A 22,321-nucleotide genomic window follows, 5' to 3' on the forward strand; every position below is an offset into this window, starting at 1 on the left:
CGACAAAATCTCTTGATATGCATCAATACTATCCGCTAACGGTCTGGTCTTAAGTACACTTTGAATGGCCTCCTCTGTGACTGGAACTTGTCTTCGGCACACAAATAATGATGCAAGGGATGAGGAGTGGTAATTGGTGTAAAATTCTACCACCCAGGACAAGTTCGCTTCACGTGGCTTCCTCAATAGGAACTCCCATTGCCGCCGCTCGATACGGGGTATGACAAGCGGAATGACATGAGCCGGAGGGGCTAGAAGAGGCTCCGCATGATAGTTCCTTCCTTTGATCAAGGGGTAGACAAGTTCGCAATAGCGGTTTGGGAACTCGTTCGGGTCCCTAGCTGGATTATCCTTTTCCAAAACATCAATGTTGGCAATGCTCCTTGTCTTATTGAGGAGGGGCTTGACTCTAGGCGCTTGTTGTGCTTTGCTAGTGGACCGGGAAGGTGCCTTCTTGGACGCCTTTCCTTTGTCTTTCTTGACAACCATCCTAGAAAAAAAGGAAAGGTCACAAAATTAAACTTGAAGAAGCACCAAGAAATAATAAATATGCAAGTGATAAAGCATAAGAGAGTAGGTGACTTAGATACATGACAGCTGCAACAGGTAACTAAGGCAACAATAAAAATCATGGCTAATCACTAGCATGGGATGTAGGAGTGGTATAAGCATGCAAACAATAAGCACGAGAAGCATACACTCTCAACATCAATAATCAAGAGGCAAGAGTTAAGGGATGAGCATGTAGAAATGAAGCAAGAAGAGTATTAAGCTCAATGCATATAAGAACAAGCAAGTGAATGAGAAAGAACACTAAAATAGAAGAGCTAAGTCAAATGGAACTCCAAAAAGTCATGTGGGTCTTCCATCAAACACTTGGTATGCATCCCTTTTTATGACAAAAATGAGAGAAGGGTGACAATGTAACATCCCACAAAGCATCATCAATCATCATAGCATACCACACATTGCAAGGAAAAGCAATTAAGACAATCCAATTCATCAATGCAAGAGTAATCCCCACTTTTAACACCCATAAGAAAATGAAAAGGAAAGAAAAACTAACAAACAAAGAAAACATAAAAGAAAACTAACTAAGAAGAAGAGTAAGGGAATGTAACTAAAAAAAGGAAGAAGGAAAAGAGAGAGCTAAACAAGAAAAATGAAAGAAAGGAAAAAACTAAGAGTACCTTGAAAAGAAGAAGAGAAATGGGGTATGTAAGTGAGAAAGGAGGTAGTGAGGAATATGAGAGAGGATAGGAGAAAGAAGGGTGTGGGACCGCCGGAGGTGGTGGTCACCGCTGGTGGTGGTCGGAGGAGGGGTGGTAGAAGTGGTAGGAGGGAGTAGAAGTGAAGAAGAAAGGTGATGGTAAGAAGTGGGAAGAAAAATTGAAAGAAAACGGCGCGCTGCAATGCAATTGGTCCGCGAGTCCGGCGCGCACGCGCCATGCACACGTGCGCGTGCATGGGAAAAAATTAGCATGGGTGCGGACGCACACAGTGCACGTATGCGCGAAGTGGGTGATAGAGGGTGTGCGCGCTAGCGCCAAGTGCGCTTGCGCGTGCAACTGGGTTGTGCTCTCAGCACAAGTTGGGCACAACTATGGCTCAACTCTCGGAAAGAAGTACCAGAAAATGAATTTTCACGATCGACGCGGACGCGCATGGTGTGCTCGCGCGTCGATGTGCATTTTTTCCGAGGTGCACGTGCGCACCAGGTGCACGTACGCGCGAGTGGAGTCAGGCTATTGGCATGATATTGGCCCAGCTTGGGCATAACTCTCGGGAAAATGACTCAGGACTACATTTGGCGACATCGGCGCGGACGCGGCTAGTGCGCGCGCGCGTGCCTTGCGCGAATGGGGCCATGGGCGCGTACTCACCAAGTGTGTATACGCGTGACTGGCGTTATGCCCGGGGCTCAGAATTGGCACACCATTGATACAACTCTCTAGAAAATGACCCAGGAGCTACGAGTGCCTATGGGCGCGTACGCGCATAGTGCGCGCACGCACACCCCCCCCCCCCACCTTTTTTTTCATGGACATGAAGAATGCTTAATTATTATGAATTTAGTGGCCAAACAAGCTAAAGGGGTAAAAAAACATCCAAAACTTAATGCAATACCCAAAGATGGGGTGTTCTTCTACCACCCAATCAATCCATCCATTGAAAAATCAATGCAAATCTTCGTGAACAAGTTATCCAAGGTGTTCACAATCAAATATAATCAAAAAATATTATGGCTAAGCAATTACAAAACAATGAAGAATTCAAGACTATATACAAAAAGGTAAAAAGGATAGATCTCACCATGGTGGGGGTGTCTCCCATCTAGCACTTTTGTTTAATGTCCTTAAGTTGGACTTTCACTAGCTCATTGCTCTTTGCCAAGAGGTGCATCGTCCAAAAGGAATACCTCAATCTCCTTATTGCTCTTCATTTGCTCATCAAGATACAACTTGAGACGGTTTCCATTGACCTTGAAGATATCCGGACTTGAGGGATGGCACAAATGGTAAACCCCATAGGGTTCCGCTTTCTCTACTTGATATGGGCCTTCCCATTTTTACCTTAGTTTTCCGGGCAGCAATCTCAATCTAGAATTGTAAAGGAGGACTAGATCACCGGCTCTAAATTCTTTACCTCTTATGTTCTTATCATGCACAGCTTTCAATTTCTCCTTGTAAAGTCTAGAATTCTCATAAGCTTCAAGCCTCAAACATTCCAACTCCGCTAGTTGTAGCTTTCTCTTAACTCCGGCTCCACCCAAACTCGGATTGCACTCCTTGACGGCCCAATATGCTTTGCACTCTATCTCTACCGGTAAGTGGCAAGCTTTGCCATACACCAATCGAAAGGGACTCATGCCAATTGGCGTTTTGTATGCCATTCGGTAGGCCCATAATGCATCGGTGAGCTTAGTACTCCAATCTTTCCTATTGGGTTTCACAATTCTTTCCAAGATGCGTTTAATCTCCCGATTGGAAACCTCGGCTTGCCCGTTTGTTTGTGGGTGGTAGGCCATAGCTACTTTATGCATGATGCCATATTTCTTCATTAGCCCTTCCATTCTCTTATTGGGTATCGCTGTCTGGGTGGGTATCGCTTCCACCCATTTGGACACATAATCAACGGCAAGTAGAATGTAGAGAAAACCATTAGAATTTGGGAATGTCCCCATGAAGTCAATTCCCCATACATCAAAAATCTCACAAAATAGCATAGTTTGTTGGGGAATTTCATATCCTTCTTAGAGATATTACCAAATCTAATGCATTGAGAACAAGATTTACAAAAATGAGAAGAGTCCTTGAAAAGAGTTGGCCACCAAAATCCACAATCTAGGATTTTCCTTGCCGTCCTTTGAGGTCCAAAATGGCCTCCTCCTTCAGAGGAGTGGGAAGCTTCCAAGATTGAGTGGAATTCGGTTTATGGAATGCACCTCCGAATTACTTGATCCGCCCCACATCTCCAAAGGTATGGGTCATCACACACATAGTATTTGGATTCGCTTTTTAGCTTATCCCTTTGATGTTTGGAGAGATTATGAGGGAAGGAGCGAGATACCAAGTAATTGGCAATTGGTGCATACCATCGAATGGTTTCCGAGATTGCATGCAAGCCCTCAAAGGGAAAAGAGTCATTAATAGGAGTGGTATCGCCTTTGGTGTGTTCAAGGCGACTTAAGTGGTCCACCACTAGGTTTTGCGTACCACTCATATTCTTAATTTCCAAATCAAATTCTTGCAACAATAAAACCTATATAATCAATCTTGGTTTGGATTCCTTCTTAGCCAACAAATACTTTAACATCACATGATCCGAGTACACTACCACCTTTGAACCAATTAGATATGCTCGAAACTTGTCCAAAGCAAAAACTATGGCTAATAGTTCTTTTTCGGTGGTAGTGTAGTTAGATTGGGGTCCATCAAGTATTTCTGATGCGTAGGCTATGACATATGGATTCTTACCCTCGCGTTGTGCTAACGCGGCTCCCACGGCAGCATTTGAAGCATCACACATTATTTCGAATGGCTGATTCCAATCCAGCCCTCGCACGATGGGAGCTTGGGTCAACGCTATCTTGAGCTTGTCAAAAGCCTCCATGCATTCCTTGCTTAGATCAAACTCAATGTCCTTTTGCAACAACCTTGATAGAGGCAATGCTACCTTACTAAAGTCCTTTATGAACCTTCGATAAAATCCTGCATGTCCAAGGAAAGAACGGACTTCCCTCTCGGAAGAGGGGTAAGGCAAGCTAGATATAACATTGATCTTTGCCGGATCCACAGAAATACCATCTTTGGAAACAATATGTCCTAAAACAATGCCTTGTCTAACCATGAAATGACACTTCTCAAAATTCAAGACAAGATTAGTTTTAGTACATCTTTCCAAAACTTTTTCAAGGTTATCCAAGCAATGATCAAAAGAATCAACATATACCAAGAAGTCATCCATGAATACCTCCATACATTGCTCTAGAAAATCTGCAAATATGCTCATCATGCACCTTTGGAAAGTTGCCAGTGCATTGCATAGGCCGAATGGCATACGCTTATAGGCATAAGTTCCAAAAGGGCAAGTAAATATTATTTTTTTTTATCCTCTAGAGTAATGTATATTTGGAAGTACCCCAAATACCCATCTAGAAAGTAATAATGGAATTTATCAGATAATCGATCGAGCATTTGATCGATAAACGGAAGTGGAAAATAATCTTTTGTAGTGGCCGAGTTCAACCTTCGGTAGTCTATGCATACTCGCCAAGAGTTTTGCACCCGTGTTGCTATGAGCTCCCCGCTTTCATTCTTGATTGTGGTTACCCCGGATTTCTTTGGCACAACTTGAACGGGACTCACCCATTCACTATCCGAAATGGGGTAGATGATGTCCGCCTCGAGTAACCGTGTCACCTCCTTCTTGACAACCTCCAAAATGGTAGGATTCAATCGTCTTTGAGGTTGTCTTACAGGTCTAGCTTCCTCTTCTAAAAAGATCCGGTGCTCACACACTTAGGGACTTATCCCACTAGATCTGCCAGGCTCCACCCTATTGCCCTTTTTTTCTTCCTCAAAACACATAACAACTTCTCTTCTTGTTGAGGATTTAGTTCCCTTGCTATAATCACCAGGAACTTGCGAGCTTCATCAAGGTATGAGTACTTTAGGTGGGGCGGTAGTGGCTTTAATTCTAGCTTTTGCTCTTGGTTTGTCACTTGAACTTCTTCACTTGGGTCTTCACTATTTTCTTCACTCACATGTTTCTCATCTAGCTTTGCATAATGCACTTCGGCCACAATGTTGTCAATTAAGTCACACGGAATATGGAGTGGTTCTCCGGAGGGAGCCTCATTGCTTCTTCTAAGCTAAAACTTACAACTCTCCCATCTATCTCAAATGAGTAGGTTCCCGAATGGATATCCAACTTGAATCTAGAGGTCCTCAAAAATGGCCTCCCAAGTAGGATAGATGATGTCCTTTAAGATTCACTTGGTGGCATCTCAATGATATGGAAATCAATTGAAAATATCAAACCCTTTATATTGACCAACACATCCTCTGCAATACCCGTCACGGTTATTATGCTCTTATCCGCCAAGACAAACCTAGCCGCCGACCGCTTCAATGGTGGGAGCTTCAATATATGATAAACGGAAAGAGGCATAAGGCTAACGCATGCACCAAGGTCACACATACAATCAATGAATTGAACTCCATCAATGACATAAGAGACTAGACAAGGGCCCGGATCAACACACTTTTCCGGAATGGCTCCCATCAAAGCCGAAATAGAACTCCCCAATGGAATGGTTTTTAACTCATGAATTCTATCTTTGTTCATACACAAGTCCTTAAGAAATTTCGCATATTTAGGCACTTGATGTATAGCGTCAAAGAGAGGGATAGTTACCTCCACTTTCTTGAACATTTCCACCATTTTTTGGGTCAAGTTCTATACGCTTCTTAGCCTTTCTTGCTAATGTAGGAAATGGGATTGGTTGGGCCACTTCCTCTAGGACTTGCTCCTTCCTAGGGATTTTCCTCCTTGGTTGAGGGTCTTCTTCTTCAACTACCACATGTGCTTCCTCCTCCTTTTCAATATCTTCTATCTAAACCCCATCCTCCTCTTGAGCAACTATCATTGGGCTAGGTGCCTTTGAGCCCTTCTCTTTCAATTGAGTTCCGGACCTCACAGGGATGAGAAATCCTTGACACCTCAGGATCTGTGGACCCCACAGGATCCCCATCTACCTCAACTCTCTCCCTCTCTTCTTCACACCTTTCTATAATACCCTTTTCCAAATACCCCTCACCAATCACCTCCATTTCTCTTCCCCATCACATCTTCACCAATCACCTCCACCCACTCTTCCCCAAAAACCCCACCAACCTCACAATTCAAATTCAAATACTTTTCCTCCCAAACCTAACCCCTAATACATGAAAACCCCCTCTCTCTCACCCTATAAATACCCCATTCACCACCTTCATTTTCACACATCAGACACACTTCTCTCCAACTTGGCCGAACCTACACCGACCTTCTATCTCCTCCATTTTCTTCTTCTTCTACTCACTTCTTTCTTCTTTTGCTCGAGAACGAGCAAACATTTTAAGTTTGGTGTGGTAAAAGCGTCGCTTTTTGTTTTTTCATAACCATTTATGGCACCTAAGGCCAGAGAAATCTCTAGAAAGAGGAAAGGAAAGGCAAAAACTTCCACCTCTGAGTCATAGGAGATGGAGAAATTCATCTCAAAGGTGCATCAAGACCACTTCTATGAAGTTGTGGCAAAGAAAAAGGTGATCCCTGAGGTTCCCTTTAAGCTCAAAAAGAGTGAATGTCCGGAGATCCGACATGAGATTCGAAGAAGAGGTTGGGAAATTCTCACCAACCCCATTCAACAAGTCGGGATCTTAATAGTTTAAGAGTTCTATGCTAATGCATAGATCACCAAAAAACCATGATCAAAGTGTGAACCCGGACCCAAAGAATTGGCTTACAATGGTCCGGGAAAAATACTTAGATTTCAGTCCGGAAAATGTAAGATTGGCATTCAACTTGCCAATGATGCAAGGAGATGCACGCCCCTACACTAAAAGGGTCAACTTTGATCAAAGGTTAGACCAAGTCCTTATGGACATTTGTGTGGAAGGCGCTCAATGGAATATAGATTCAAGAGGGAAGCCGGTTCAACTAAGAAGGCTTGACCTCAAGCCAGTGGCTAGGGGATGGTTGGAGTTCATCCAACGCTCAATCATTCCCACTAGCAACCGGTCTGACATTACTATAGACTGGGCTATCATGATCCATAGCATCATGAATGGAGAGGAAGTAGAAGTTCATGAGGGTAGAGATATCTCCCGTTTGGAACAATATTGCCGTCTATCAGGATCATGGCCCTCTGATCCTTGGTCTCTCGGGGGACACCAGCTGCGGCAACTAAGTCGGTCACTAGAGCGGCAAAGTGTAGGTTCCCCTTAGCGTGGATGCGGCCCATAGCTTGGCGAATGAGACGGGGAATATGAATCGGTCTCTCTGTAAGGACACACCAAACCAACAAGGCTAACTCGGTCGTGATAGATGAGCCATGGGTGCTTGGGAGCACATAATGGGCTAAAATTTGGGCCCATGCCTGAGCCTTTCTAGTGAGAAAATGTGCGGTGATGCCCTTGGGCTGGGGTCTCATCCTCCCTCGAATCCAGAATGATTCAGGTATAGCAATGACCTTGAGGATGGAATCCCAATCAAACTCATATTCGCATCGTGCCGACAAAATCTCTTGATATGCATCAATACTATCCGCTAACGGTCCAGTCTTAAGTACACTTTGAATGGCCTCCTCTGTGACTGGAACTTGTCTTCGGCGTACAAATAATGATGCAAGGGATGAGGAGTGGTAATTGGTGTAAAATTCTACCACCCAGGACAAGTTCGCTTCACGTGGCTTCCTCAATAGGAACTCCCATTGCCGCCACTCGATGCAGGGTATGACAAGCGGAATGACATGAGCCGGAGGGGCTAGAAGAGGCTCCGCATGACAGTTCCTTCCTTTAATCAAGGGGTAGACAAGTTCGCAATAGCGGTTTGGGAACTTGTTTGGGTCCCTAGCCAGATTGTCCTTTTCCAAAACATCAATGTTGGCAACACTCCTTGTCTTATTGAGGAGGGGCTTGACTCTAGGCGCTTGTTGTGCTTTGTTAGTGGAGCGGGAAGGTGCCTTCTTGGACGCCTTTATTTTGTCTTTCTTGACAACCATCCTCGAAAAGAAGGAAAGGTCGTAAAATTAAACTTGAAGAAGCACCAAGAAATAATAAATATGCAAGTGATAAAGCATAAGAGAGTAGGTGACTAAGATACATGACAGCTGCAACAGGTAACTAAGGAAACAATAAAAATCATGGCTAATCACTAGCATGGGATGTAGGAGTGGTAAAAGCATGCAACCAATAAGCACGAGAAGCATACACTCTCAACATCAATAATCAAGAGGCAAGAGTTAAGGGATGAGCATGTAGAAATGAAGCAAGAATAGTATTAAGCTCAATGCATATAAGAACATGCAAGTGAATGAGAAAGAACACTAAAATAGAAGATCTAAGTCAAATGGAACTCCAAAAAGTCATGTGGGTCTTCCATCAAACACTTGGTGTACATCCCTTTTTATGACAAAAATGAGAGAAGAGTGACAATGTAACATCCCACAAAGCATCATCAATCATCATAGCATACCACACATTGCAAGGGAAAGCAATTAAGACAATCCAATTCATTAATGCAAGTGTAATCCCCACTTTTAACACCCATAAGAAAATGAAAAGGAAAGAAAAACTAACAAACAAAGAAAACATGAAAGAAAACTAACTAAGAAGAAGAGTAAGGGAATGTAACTAAGGAAAGGAAGAAGGAAAAGAGAGAGCTAAACAAGAAAAATAAAAGAAAGGAAAAAAATGAGAGTACCTTGAAAAGAAGAAGAGAAATGGGGTATGTAAGTGAGAAAGGAGGTAGTGAGGAATATGAGAGAGGATAGGAGAAAGAATGGTATGGGACCGCCGGAGGTGGTGGTCAACGCTGGTGGTGGTCGGAGGAGGGGTGGTAGAAGTGGTAGGAGGGAGTAGAAGTTAAGAAGAAGGGTGATGGTAAGAAGTGGGAAGAGAAATTGAAAGAAAAGGGCGCGCTGGAATGCAATTGATCTGCGTGACCGGCGCGCGCGCGCCATGCACGCGTGCGCGAAAATTAGCATGGGTGCGTACGCACACAGTGCGCGTACGCGCGAAGTGCGTGATAGCGGGTGTGCGCGCTAGCACAAAGTGCGCTTGCGTGTGCAACTGGGTTGTGCTCTTAGCATAAGTTGGGCACAACTCTGGCTCAACTCTCGGGAAGAAGTACCAGAAAATGAATTTTCACGATCGACGCAGACGCGCACGGTGTGCTCGCGCATTGATGTGCATTTTTTTCAAGGTGCGCGTGCGCGCCAGGTGCATGTACGCGCCAGTGGAGTCAGGCTATTGGCATGATATTGGCCCAACTTGGGCATAACTCTCGGGAAAATGGCTCAGGACTGCATTTGGCGACATCGGCGCAGACGCGGCTAGTGCGCGCGAATGGGGCCATGGGCGCGTACTCGCCAAGTGCGCGTACGCGTGAGTGGCGATATGCCCAGGGCTCAGAATTGGCACACCATTGGCACAACTCTCTAGAAAATGACCCAGGAGCTGCGAGTGCCTATGGGCGCGTACGCGCATAGTGCGCGCACGCGCAACCCCCCCCCCCACACACACCTTTTTTTTCATGGACATGAAGAATGCCTATTTATTATTAATTTAGTAGCCAAACAAGCTAAAGGGGTAAAAAATACCCAAAACTTAATGCAATACCCAAAGATGGGGTGTTCTTCTACCACACAATCAATCCATCCATTGAAAAATCAATGCAAATCTTCATGAACAAGTTATCCAAGGTGTTCACAATCAAATCTAATCAAACAATATTATGGCTAACCAATTACAAAACAATGAAGAATTCAAGACTATATACAAAAAGGTAAAAAGGATAGATCTCACCATGGTGGGGTGTCTCCCACCTAGCACTTTTGTTTAATGTCCTTAAATTGGACTTTCACTAGCTCATTGCTCTTTGCCAAGAGGTGCATCTTCCAAAAGGAATACCTCAATCTCCTTGTTGCTCTTCATTTGCTCACCATGATACAACTTAAGACGGTTCCCATTGACCTTGAAGATATCCGGACTTGAGGGATGGCGCAAATGGTAAACCCCATAGGGTTCCGCTTTCTCTACTTGATATGGGCCTTCCCATTTTTACCTTAGTTTTCTAGGCAACAATCTCAATATAGAATTCTTTACCTCTTATGTTCTTATCATGCACGGCTTTCAATTTCTCCTTGTAAAGTCTAGAATTCTCATAAGCTTCAATCCTCAAACATTCGAACTCCGCTAGTTATAGCTTCTTCTCAACTCAGGCTCTACCCAAACTTAGATTTCACTCCTTGATGGCCCAATATGCTTTGTGCTCTATCTCTACCGGTAAGTGGCAAGCTTTACCATACACCAACCAAAAGGGACTCATGCCAATTGGCGTTTTGTATGCCATTTGGTAGGCCCATAATGCATCGGTGAGCTTAGCACTCCAATCTTTCCTATTGGGTTTCACAATTCTTTCCAAGATGCGTTTAATCTCCCGATTAGAAACCTCGGCTTGGCCGTTTGTTTGTGGGTGGTAGGCCGTAGCTACTTTATGCATGATGCCATATTTCTTCATTAGCCCTTCCATTCTCTTATTGCATAAATGTGAACCTTGGTCGCTCACGATTGCTCGTGGCGACCCAAATCTATAAATGATGTTATTTCTCACAAAGGAAAGGTTCACATTAGCATCGTCCTTCTGGGTGCGTATCGCTTCCACCCATTTGCACACATAATCAACGGCAAGTAGAATGTAGAGAAAACCATTAGAATTTGGGAATGGCCCCATGAAGTCGATTCCCCATACATCAAAAATCTCACAAAATAGCATAGTTTGTTGGGGAATTTCATATCCTTCTTAAAGATATTACCAAATCTAATGCATTGAGAACAAGATTTACAAAAATGAGAAGAGTCCTTGAAAAGAGTTGGCCACCAAAATCCACAATCTAGGATTTTCCTTGCCGTCCTTTGAGGTCCAAAATGGCCTCCTCCTTCGGAGGAGTGGCAAGCTTCCAAGATTGAGTGGAATTCGGTTTGTGGAATGCACCTCCGAATTACTTGATCCACCCCACATCTCCAAAGGTATGGGTCATTCCACACATAGTATTTGGATTCGCTTTTTAGCTTATCCCTTTGATGTTTGGAGAGATTAGGAGGGAAGGAGCGAGATACCAAGTAATTGGCAATTGGTGCATACCAAGGAATGGTTTCCGAGATTGCATGCAAGCCTTCAAAGGGAAAAGAGTCATTAATAGGAGTGGTATTGCCTTTGGTGTGTTCAAGGCGACTTAAGTGGTCCGCCACTAGGTTTTGCGTACCACTCCTATCCTTAATTTCCAAATCAAATTCTTGCAACAATAAAACCCATCTAATCAATCTCGGTTTGGATTCCTTCTTAGCCAACAAATACTTTAACGCCGCATGATCCAAGTACACTACCACCTTTGAACCAATTAGATATGCTCGGAACTTGTCCAAAGCGAAAACTATGCTAATAGTTCTTTTTCGGTGGTAGTGTAGTTGGATTGGGGTTGGTGCACGAAATTGTGATGTCCAGGCTCGAACAATCCATGGCAACGTGAGCAACTTGGTACGCGTAATCGTGATTACACATTCATAATTTGTCACAACTTCGATACAACTGACCAGCAAGTGCACTGGGTCGTCCAAGTAATACCTTACGTGAGTAAAGGTCGAATCCCATGGAGATTGTTGGTATGAAGCAAGCTATGGTCACCTTGTAAATCTCAGTTAGGCAGATATAAATGGATAATGGTGTTTTCGAATAATAAATAATAGAATAGGGATAGAGGTACTTATGTAAATCATTGGTAGGAATTTCAGATAAGCGAATGGAGATGCTTTTCGTTCCTCTGAACCTCTGCTTTCCTGCTATCTTCATCCAATCAGTCTTACTCCTTTCCATGGCTGGCTTTATGTGATACATCACCACTGTCAATGGCTACTTTCGGTCATCTCTCAGGAAAATGATCCAATGCCCTGTCACGGCACGGCTAATCGTCTGGAGGCATCACCCTTGCCAATGGCTTCATCTTATCCTCTCAGTGAATAATATGCTCACGCACCCTGTCACGGCACGGCTATTCATCTGTCGGTTCCCGATCATGCTGGAATAGCATTTACTATCCTTTTGCGTCTGTCACTAACGCCCTGCAATCGCGAGTTCGGAGCTCGTCACAGTCATTCAATCATTGAATCCTACTCGGAATACCACAGACAAGGTTTAGACTTTCCGGATTCTCTTGAATGCCGCCATCATTCTAGCGTACCCCACGAAGATTCCGGTTAGGAGATCTAAGAGATATTCATTCTAGCTTATTTCATGTAGAACGGGAGTGTTTGTCAGGCACGCGTTCATAAAGGAGAAGGATGATGAGCGTCACACTTAATCATCACCTTCATCACGTTCTTGGGTGCGAATGGATATCTTGGAAGTGAAATAAGATGAATTGAATAGAAAACAGTAGTACTTTGCATTAATCTTTGAGGAACAGCAGAGCTCCACACCTTAATCTATGGAGTGTAGAAACTCTACCGTATGAAAATACATAAGTGAAGGTCCAGGCATGGCCGAGATGGCCAGCCCCCAAATTCTAAGAACAATGCGTTCAAAGATGATCCTAAGATCCTAAGATGATCAAAAGATCCAAAGATGATCAAAAGATGCCTAATACAATAGTAAAAGGTCCTATTTATAATAAACTAGCTACTAGGGTTTACATGAGTAAGTATTTGATGTATAAATCCACTTCCTGGGCCCACTTGGTGTGTGTTTGGGCTGAGCCTGAGTGTTTCACGTGTAGAGGTCCTTCTTGGAGTTGAACGCCAGCTTTTGTGCCAGTTTGGGCGTTCAACTCTGGTTTTGGCTCCTTTTCTGGCGCTGGACGCCAGATTTGGGTAGAAAGCTGGCGTTGAACGCCAGTTTACGTCATCTATTCTTGGCCAAAGTATGGACTATTATATATTTCTGGAAAGCCCTGGATGTCTACTTTCCAACGCAATTGAAAGCGCGCTATTTCGAGTTCTGTAGCTCCACAAAATCCACTTTGAATGCAGGGAGGTCAGAATCCAACAGCATCAGCAGTCCTTCTTCAACCTCTGAATCTGATTTCTGCTCAAGTCCCTCAATTTCAGCCAAAAAATACCTGAAATCACAGAAAAACACACAAACTCATAGTAAAGTCCAGAAATGTGAATTTAACATAAAAACTAATGAAAACATCCCTAAAAGTAACTAGATCCTACTAAAAACATACTAAAAACAATGCCAAAAAGCGTATAAATTATCCGCTCATCACAAAACCAAACTTAAATTGTTGCTTGTCCCCAAGCAACTGAAAATTAAATAGGATAAAAAGAAGAGAATATACTATAAATTCCAAACTATCAGTGAAACATAGCTTCAATCATATGAGTGGGACTTATAGCTTTTTGCCTCTTGAGTAGTTTTGGCATCTCACTTTATCCATTGAGGTTCAGAATGATTGGCATCTATAGGAACTTCAGATTTTGAATAGTGTTATTGACTCTCCTAGTTCAGTATGATGATTCTTGAACACAGCTTCTTTATGAGTCTTGGCCATGGCCCTAAGCACTTTGTTTTCCAGTATTACCACCGGATACATAAATGCCACAGACACATAATTGGGTGAACCTTTTCAGATTGTGACTTAGCTTTGCTAAAGTCCCCAATTAGAGGTGTCCAGGGTTCTTAAGCACATTCTTTTTTTGCTTTGGACCTTGACTTTAACCGCTCAGTCTCAAGTTTTCACTTGACACCTACACGCCACAAGCACATGGTAAGGGACATCTTGGTTTAGCCGCTTAGACCAGGATTTTATTCATTTAGGCCCTCCTATCCATTGATGCTCAAAGCCTTGGGATCCTTTTTATTGCCCTTGCCTTTTGGTTTTAAGGGTTATTGGCTTTTTCTGCTTGCTTTTTCTTTTTCTTTCTATTATTTTTTTTTTGCCTATTTTTTTTTCTTTTTTTTTTTCTACAAGCTTTGTTCTTTGCTGCTTTTTCTTGCTTCAAGAATCATTTTTATGATTTTTCAGATTATCAAATAACATGTCTCCTAGTCATCATTCTTTCAAGAGCCAACATATTTAACATTCTTAAACAACAACTTCAAAAGATATATGCACTGTTCAGGCATTCATTCAGAAAACAAGAAGCATTGTCACCACATCAATATAATTAAGCTAAGTTCAAGGAGAAATTCGAAACTCATGTACTTCTTGTTCTTTTGATTTAAAACATTTTTCATTTAAGAGAGGTGATGGATTCATAGGACATTCATAACTTTTAAGACATAGTTACTACTACTAATGATCATGTAATGAAGGCATAAACATAGATAAGCACATAACATAGAAAATGAAAAACAGAGAAATAAGAACAAGGAATGAATCCACCTTAGTGATGGTGGCGTTTCCTTCTTGAGGAACCAATGATGTCCTTGAGCTCTTCTATGTCTCTTCCTTGTCTTTGTTGCTCCTCCTTCATTGCTTTTAGATATTCTCTGATTTCATGAAGGATGATGGAGTGCTCTTGATGTTCCACCCTTAGTTGCTTCCAATAATTGTGTGGAATAAAATGTATCCCCTGAGGTATCTCAGGAATCTCTTGATTTGCAGTCAAATGTTCTACCACTGAGCTATAGACCCTTGATGGAAGCTTTTGTCTTCCCTTTCCTCTTTCTAGAGGTTTCTCTGGCCTTAGGTGCCATCAATGGTTATGGAAAAAAACAAAAAAGCTATACTTTTACCACACCAAACTTAGAATGTTGCTCGCCCTCGAGCAAAAGAAGAAGTAATAGAAGAAGAATATGATATGGAGGAGATGGAGGGATGTGTGTATGGATGTGAGTGGTGGATGGAAAACAGAAGGGATGGTCATGAATGGAGAGATAGAGGGTGAGGTGGGTGGGGATCCTGTGAGATTCACAGATCCTGAGATGATCCTGTGGGTCCACAGATCCTGAGATGATCCTGTGGGGTCCACAGATCTTGAGGTGTCAAGGCATTTACATCCCTGCACCAATTTAGGCATGCAAAATGCCCGTGCACACAACTCTGGGCGTTCAGCGCCAGGTTGGTGCCCATTTTGGGCGTTCAACGCCCATTTACTAGCCATTTCTGGCGTTGAACGCCAGAACCATGCTTGTTCTGGCGTTCAGCGCCCATAAGATGCCCATTTTGGGCGTTCAGCGCCAGAACCATGCTCTGTTCTGGCGCTGAACGCCAGACAGATGCTCCTCCAGGGTGTGATTTTTCTTCTGCTGTTTTTGATTCCGTTTTCAATTTTTCTATTGATTTTGTGACTCCACATGATCATGAACCTACAAAGACATATAACTAAGAAAAATATAGTTAGATAGATAAAAATTGGGTTGCCTCCCAACAAGCGCTTCTTTAGTGTCAATAGCTTGACAGTGGGCTCTCATGGAGCCTCACAGATGTGCAGAGCTTTGTTGAGACTCTCCAACACCATACTTAGAGTTTGACTGTGGGGGCTCTGGTTGACTCTGCTTTGAGAGAAGCTTTTTCTGCTTCCTCTCCATGGTTACAGAGGGAGATCCTTGAGTTTTAAACACAAGGGAGTCCTCATTCCATTGAAGGACTATTTCACCTCTGTCAACATCAATCACAGCTCTTGCTGTGGCCAGGAAAGGTCTTCCTAGGATGATGGATTCATCCTCTTCCTTTCCAGTATCCAGGACTATGAAATCAGTAGGGATGTAAAGGCCCTCAACCTTTACTAGCACATCCTCTACTTGTCCATAAGCCTGTTTTCTTGAGTTGTCTGCCATCTCTAATGAGATTCTAGCAGCTTGCACCCCATAGATTCCCAGTTTCTCTATTACAGAGAGGGACATGAGGTTTATTCCTGAACCAAGGTCACACAGAGCCTTAAAGATCATGGTGCCTATGGTATAGGGTATTATGAACTTTCCAGGATCCTGTCTCTTCTGAGGCAATGTCAGTTGATCCAGATCACTTAGTTCATTGATGAACAAGGGAGGTCCAACTTCCCAAGTATCAATGCCAAATAATTTGGCATTCAGCTTCATGATTGCACCAAGAAACTTGGCAGTTTGCTCTTCAGTAACATCCTCATTCTCTTCAGAAGAGGAATACTCATCAGAGCTAATGAAGGGCATAAGGAGGTTCAATGGAATCTCTATGGTCTCTAGATGAGCCTCAGAGTCCTTTGGTTCCTCAGAGGGAAGCTCCTTATTGGTCACTGGACGTCCCAGGAGGTCTTCCTCCTTGGAATTCATGTCCTCCACTCCCCTTGCAGGTTCGGCCATGGCGCTTATGTTAATGGCCTTGCACTCTCCTTTTGGGTTCTCTTCTGTATTGCTTGGGAGAGTACTGGGAGGGATTTCAGTGATCCTTTTACTCAGCTGGCCCACTTGTGCTTCCAAATTTCTAATGGAAGACCTTGTTTCATTCATGAAACTGACAGTGGCCTTAGATAGATCAGAGACTAGATTTGCTAAATTAGAAGCATTTTGTTCAGAGTTCTCTGTCTGTTGCTGAGCGGATGATGGAAAAGGTTTATTATTGTTAAACCTGTTTCTTCCACCATTATTAAAGCCTTGTTGAGACTTTTGATCCTTCCATGAGAAATTTGGATGATTTCTCCATGATGAGTTATAGGTGTTTCCATAAGGTTCACCTAAATAATTCACCTCTGCTATTGCAGGGTTCTCAGGATCATAAGCTTCTTCTTCATGAGAAGCCTCTTGAGTACTGTTGGATGCAGCTTGCATTCCATGCAGACTCTGAGAGATCATATTGACTTGCTGAGTCAATATTTTATTCTGAGCCAATATGGCATTCAGATTATCAACTTCAATAACTCCCTTCTTCATAGGCGTCCCATTACTCACAGGATTCCTTTCAGAAGTGTACATGAACTGGTTATTAGCAACCATGTCAATGAGTTCTTGAGCTTCTACAGGCGTTTTCTTTAGGTGAATGGATCCACCTGCAGAAGTGTCCAGTGACATCTTTGATAGCTCAGATAAACCATCATAGAATATATCCAGGATGGTCCATTTTGAAAGCATGTCAGAAGGACACTTTTTGGTCAACTGTTTGTATCTTTCCCAAGCTTCATAGAGGGATTCACCTTCTTTCTGTCTGAAAGTTTGAACATCAGCTCTAAGCTTGCTCAGCTTTTGAGGAGGAAAGTACTTGGATAAGAAAGCCGTGACCAGCTTATCCCAAGAGTTTAGGCTGTCTTTGGGTTGAGAATCCAACCATAATCTAGCTCTGTCTCTTACAGCAAAAGGGAAAAGCATGAGCCTGTAGACTTCAGGATCTACTCCATTAGTCTTAACAGTATCACATATCTGCAAGAATTCAGTTAAGAACTGAAAAGGATCTTCAGATGGAAGTCCAAAAAACTTGCAATTCTGCTGCATCAGAGAAACTAATTGAGGTTTCAGCTCAAAGTTGTTTGCTCCAATGGCAGGAATGGAGATGCTTCTTCCATGTAAATTGGAATTAGGTGCAGTAAAGTCACCAAGCATCTTCCTTACATTATTATTATTTTCGGCTGCCATCTCCTTCTCTTGTTCGAAAATTTCTGAAAGGTTTTCTCTGGATTGTTGTAATTTAGCTTCTCTTAATTTTTTCTTTAGAGTCCTTTCAGGTTCTGGATCTGCTTCCACAAGAATGTTCTTATCCTTGCTCCTGCTCATATGACAAAGAAGAAGGCACAGAAAAATAATAATAATAATAATAGAGATCCTTTATCCCACAGTATAGGGATCCCTGTGTGAGTAGAAGAAGAGGGGGAGACAAAGAATGTAATATAATGGAAGAAACACAACTGTGAGGATGGCAGAGATGTGAGATGAGATGTTAGGATATGAATGAATAAATAGAATGAGATGGGAGAGGGAGAATTTTCGAAAATATTTTTTTGAAAAAGAGTTAGTGATTTTCGAAAATGGTTTTTGAAAAATGTTAGTAATTTTCGAAAATTTTTAAAGTCAAAAATAAAAAAATAAAAAATAAGAATAATTAGTTAATTAAAAAGAAATTTTTGAAAAAGAGGGAAGATATTTTCAAAAATTAGAGAGAGAGAGTTAGTTAGGTAGTTTTGAAAAAGTTAAGAAACAAACAAAAAGTTAGTTAGTTAGTTGAAACAAATTTTGAAAAGATAAGAAGTTAGGAAGTTAGAAAAGATATTTTGAAAAGATATTTTTGAAAAAGAATAGATAAGAAGATATTTTAGAAGTTAGTTTTGAAAAAGATTTGATTTTTAAAATCTCAATTAATGACTTGATTCATAAGAAATCACAAGATATGATTCTAGAACTTAAAGTTTGAATCTTTCTTAACAAGCAAGTAACAAACTTCAACTTTTTGAATCAAAACATTAATTGATTATGTTATTTTCGAAAATTTGATATAAAAATAAGAAAAAGATTTTTTTTGAAAAATATTTTTGGAATTTTCGAAAATAACTAAGAATTTTGAAAAAGATTTGATTTTTGAAAAAGATTTTGAAAAAGATAAGATTTTCAAATTGAAAATTTGATTTGACTCATAAGAAACAACTTGATTTTAAAAATTTTTGAAAAAGTCAACCCAAATTTTCGAATTTGATGAGAGAAAAAGGGAAAGATATTTTTTTTATTTTTGAATTTTTATGATGCAAGAGAAAAACAAGAAAAATGATGCAATGCATGAAATTTTTAGATCAAAACAATGAATGCATGCAACAATGCTATGAATGTCAAGATGAACACCAAGAACATTATGAAGATCATGATGAATATCAAGAACACATTTTTGAAAAATTTTTAATGCAAAGAAAACATGCAAGACACCAAACTTAGAATTCTTTAATGCTTAGACACTAAGAATTCAAGAATGCATATGAAAAACATGAAAAGACACAAAACAAAAAATCATCAAGATCAAACAAGAAGACGTACCAAGAACAACTTGAAGATCATGAAGAACACTATGAATGCATGATATTTTCGAAAAAATGCAAGATGCATATGCAAGTGACACCAAACTTATAATGTGACTCAAGACTCAAACAAGAAACAGAAAAATATTTTTGATTTTTATGATTTTCTAATTTTTTTGGATTTTTTTCGAAAATTATATGAAAAAGAAAAATAAGGATTCCAAAATTTTTAATATGAATTCCAGGAATCTTGCATTCTTAGTCTAAAGCTTCAGTCCAGGAATTAGACATGGCTCACTAGACAGCCAAGCTTTCAATGAAAGCTCCGGTCCAAAACACTAGACATGGCCAATGGCCAGCCAAGCTTCAGCATGTAATTCAGATATGACATGCCTGACATACTCATTCCCAAAGGAATAGACATGGCTTTACAGCCAGCCAGGCTTCAACATGCTTCATGAAACACTAGAATTCATTCTTAAAAATTTTGAATAAAAATTTTTTGAAAACATTTTTATTATTTTCGAAAACAGATGAGAAAATTTTAGAAATATTTTTGAAAAATTTTTGAAAATAAAATAAAAAGAAAATTACCTAATCTGAGCAACAAGATGAACCGTCAGTTGCCCAAACTCGAACAATCCCCGGCAACGGCACCAAAAGCTTGGCGTTGTTGCCGGATCCAAACTTGGCACTGATGTTACCGGACCAAAAGCTTGCCGAAAACTCAAACAATCCCCGGCAACGGCGCCAAAAACGTGGTGCACGAAATTGTGATGTCCAGACTCGAACAATCCCTGGCAACGTGAGCAACTTGGTACGCGTAATCGTGATTACACATTCATAATTTGTCACAACTTCGATACAACTGACCAGCAAGTGCACTGGGTCGTCCAAGTAATACCTTACGTGAGTAAGGGTCGAATCCCACGGAGATTGTTGGTATGAAGCAAGCTATGGTCACCTTGTAAATCTCAGTTAGGCAGATATAAATGGATAATGGTGTTTTTGAATAATAAATAATAGAATAGGGATAGAGGTACTTATGTAAATCATTGGTAGGAATTTCAGATAAGCGAATGGATATGCTTTTCGTTCCTCTGAACCTCTGCTTTCCTGCTATCTTCATCCAATCAGTCTTACTCCTTTCCATGGCTGGCTTTATGTGATACATCACCACTGTCAATGGCTACTTTCGGTCATCTCTCGGGAAAATGATCCAATGCCCTGTCACGGCACGGCTAATCGTCTGGAGGCATCACCCTTGCCAATGGCTTCATCTTATCCTCTCAGTGAATAATATGCTCACGCACCCTGTCACGGCACAGCTATTCATCTGTCGGTTCTCGATCATGCTGGAATAGGATTTACTATCCTTTTGCGTCTGTCACTAACGCCTTGCAATCGCGAGTTCGGAGCTCGTCACAGTCATTCAATCATTGAATCCTACTCGGAATACCACAGACAAGGTTTAGACTTTCCGGATTCTCTTGAATGCCGCCATCATTCTAGCATACGCCACGAAGATTCCGGTTAGGAGATCTAAGAGATATTCATTCTAGCTTATTTCATGTAGAACGGGAGTGTTTGTCAGGCACGCGTTCATAAAGGAGAAGGATGATGAGCGTCACACATAATCATCACCTTCATCACGTTCTTGGGTGCGAATGGATATCTTGGAAGTGAAATAAGATTAATTGAATAGAAAACAGTAGTACTTTGCATTAATCTTTGAGGAACAGCAGAGCTCTACACCTTAATCTATGGAGTGTAGAAACTCTACCGTATGAAAATACATAAGTGAAGGTCCAGGCATAGCCGAGATGGCCAGCCCCCAAATTCTAAGAACAATGCGTTCAAAGATGATCCTAAGATCCTAAGATGATCAAAAGATCCAAAGATGATCAAAAGATGCCTAATACAATAGTAAAAGGTCCTATTTATAATAAACTAGCTACTAGGGTTTACATGAGTAAGTATTTGATGTATAAATCCACTTCCTGGGCCCACTTGGTGTGTGTTTGGGCTGAGCCTGAGTGTTGCACGTGTAAAGGTGCTTCTTGAAGTTGAACGCCAGCTTTTGTGCCAGTTTGGGCGTTCAACTCTGGTTTTGGCTCCTTTTCTGGCGCTGGACGCCAGATTTGGGTAGAAAGCTAGCATTGAACGCCCGTTTACGTCGTCTATTCTTGGCTAAAGTATGGACTATTATATAGTTCTGGAAAGCCCTGGATGTCTAATTTCCAACGCAATTGGAAGCGCGCCATTTCAAGTTCTGTAGCTCCAGAAAATCCACTTTGAGTGCAGGGAGGTCAGAATCCAACAGCATCAGCAGTCCTTCTTCAACCTCTGAATCTGATTTCTGCTCAAGTCCCTCAATTTCAGCCAGAAAATACCTGAAATCACAGAAAAACACACAAACTCATAGTAAAGTCCAAAAATGTGAATTTAACATAAAAACTAATGAAAACATCCCTAAAAGTAACTAGATCCTACTAAAAACATACTAAAAACAATGCCAAAAAGCGTATAAATTATCCGCTCATCAGGGGTCCATCTAGTATTTTTGATGCGTAGGCTATGACATATGTATTCTTACCCTCGCGTTGTGCTAACGTGGCTCCCACGGCAAAATTTGAAGCATCACACATTATTTCGAATGGCCGACTCCAATTCGGCCCTCGCACGATGGGAGCTTGGGTCAATGCTACCTTGAGCTTGTCAAATGCCTCCATGCATTCCTTGCTTAGATCAAACTCAATGTCCTTTTGCAACAACCTTGATAGAGGCAACGCTACCTTACTAAAGTCCTTTATGAACCTTCGATAAAATCCTGCATGTCCAAGGAAAGAACGGACTTCCCTCTCGGAAGAGGGGTAAGGCAAGCTAGATATAACATTGATCTTTGCCGGATCCACGAAAATACCATCTTTGGAAACAATATGTCCTAAAACAATGCCTTGTCTAACCATGAAATGGAACTTCTCAAAATTCAAGACAAGATTAGTTTTAGTACATCTTTCTAAAACTTTTTCAAGGTTATCCAAGCAATGATCAAAAGAATCACCATATACCGTGAAGTCATCCATGAATACCTCCATACATTGCTCTAGAAATTCTACAAATATGCTCATCATGCACCTTTGGAA

General features: G+C 41.5%; 1 non-coding gene across 1 annotated transcript; it reads left to right on the forward strand.

Annotated features, from left to right (window-relative positions):
- The first annotated feature begins 17,307 nt into the window (after positions 1-17,307).
- On the forward strand, positions 17,308-17,415 carry LOC112786991 (small nucleolar RNA R71). The gene has a single exon (XR_003194430.1). It is a non-coding gene; the product is annotated as a small nucleolar RNA R71 (small nucleolar RNA).
- The last annotated feature ends 4,906 nt before the right edge of the window (positions 17,416-22,321 follow it).

Source organism: Arachis hypogaea, chromosome 20 (assembly GCF_003086295.3).
Source record: "Arachis hypogaea cultivar Tifrunner chromosome 20, arahy.Tifrunner.gnm2.J5K5, whole genome shotgun sequence".
NCBI lineage: Eukaryota > Viridiplantae > Streptophyta > Magnoliopsida > Fabales > Fabaceae > Arachis > Arachis hypogaea.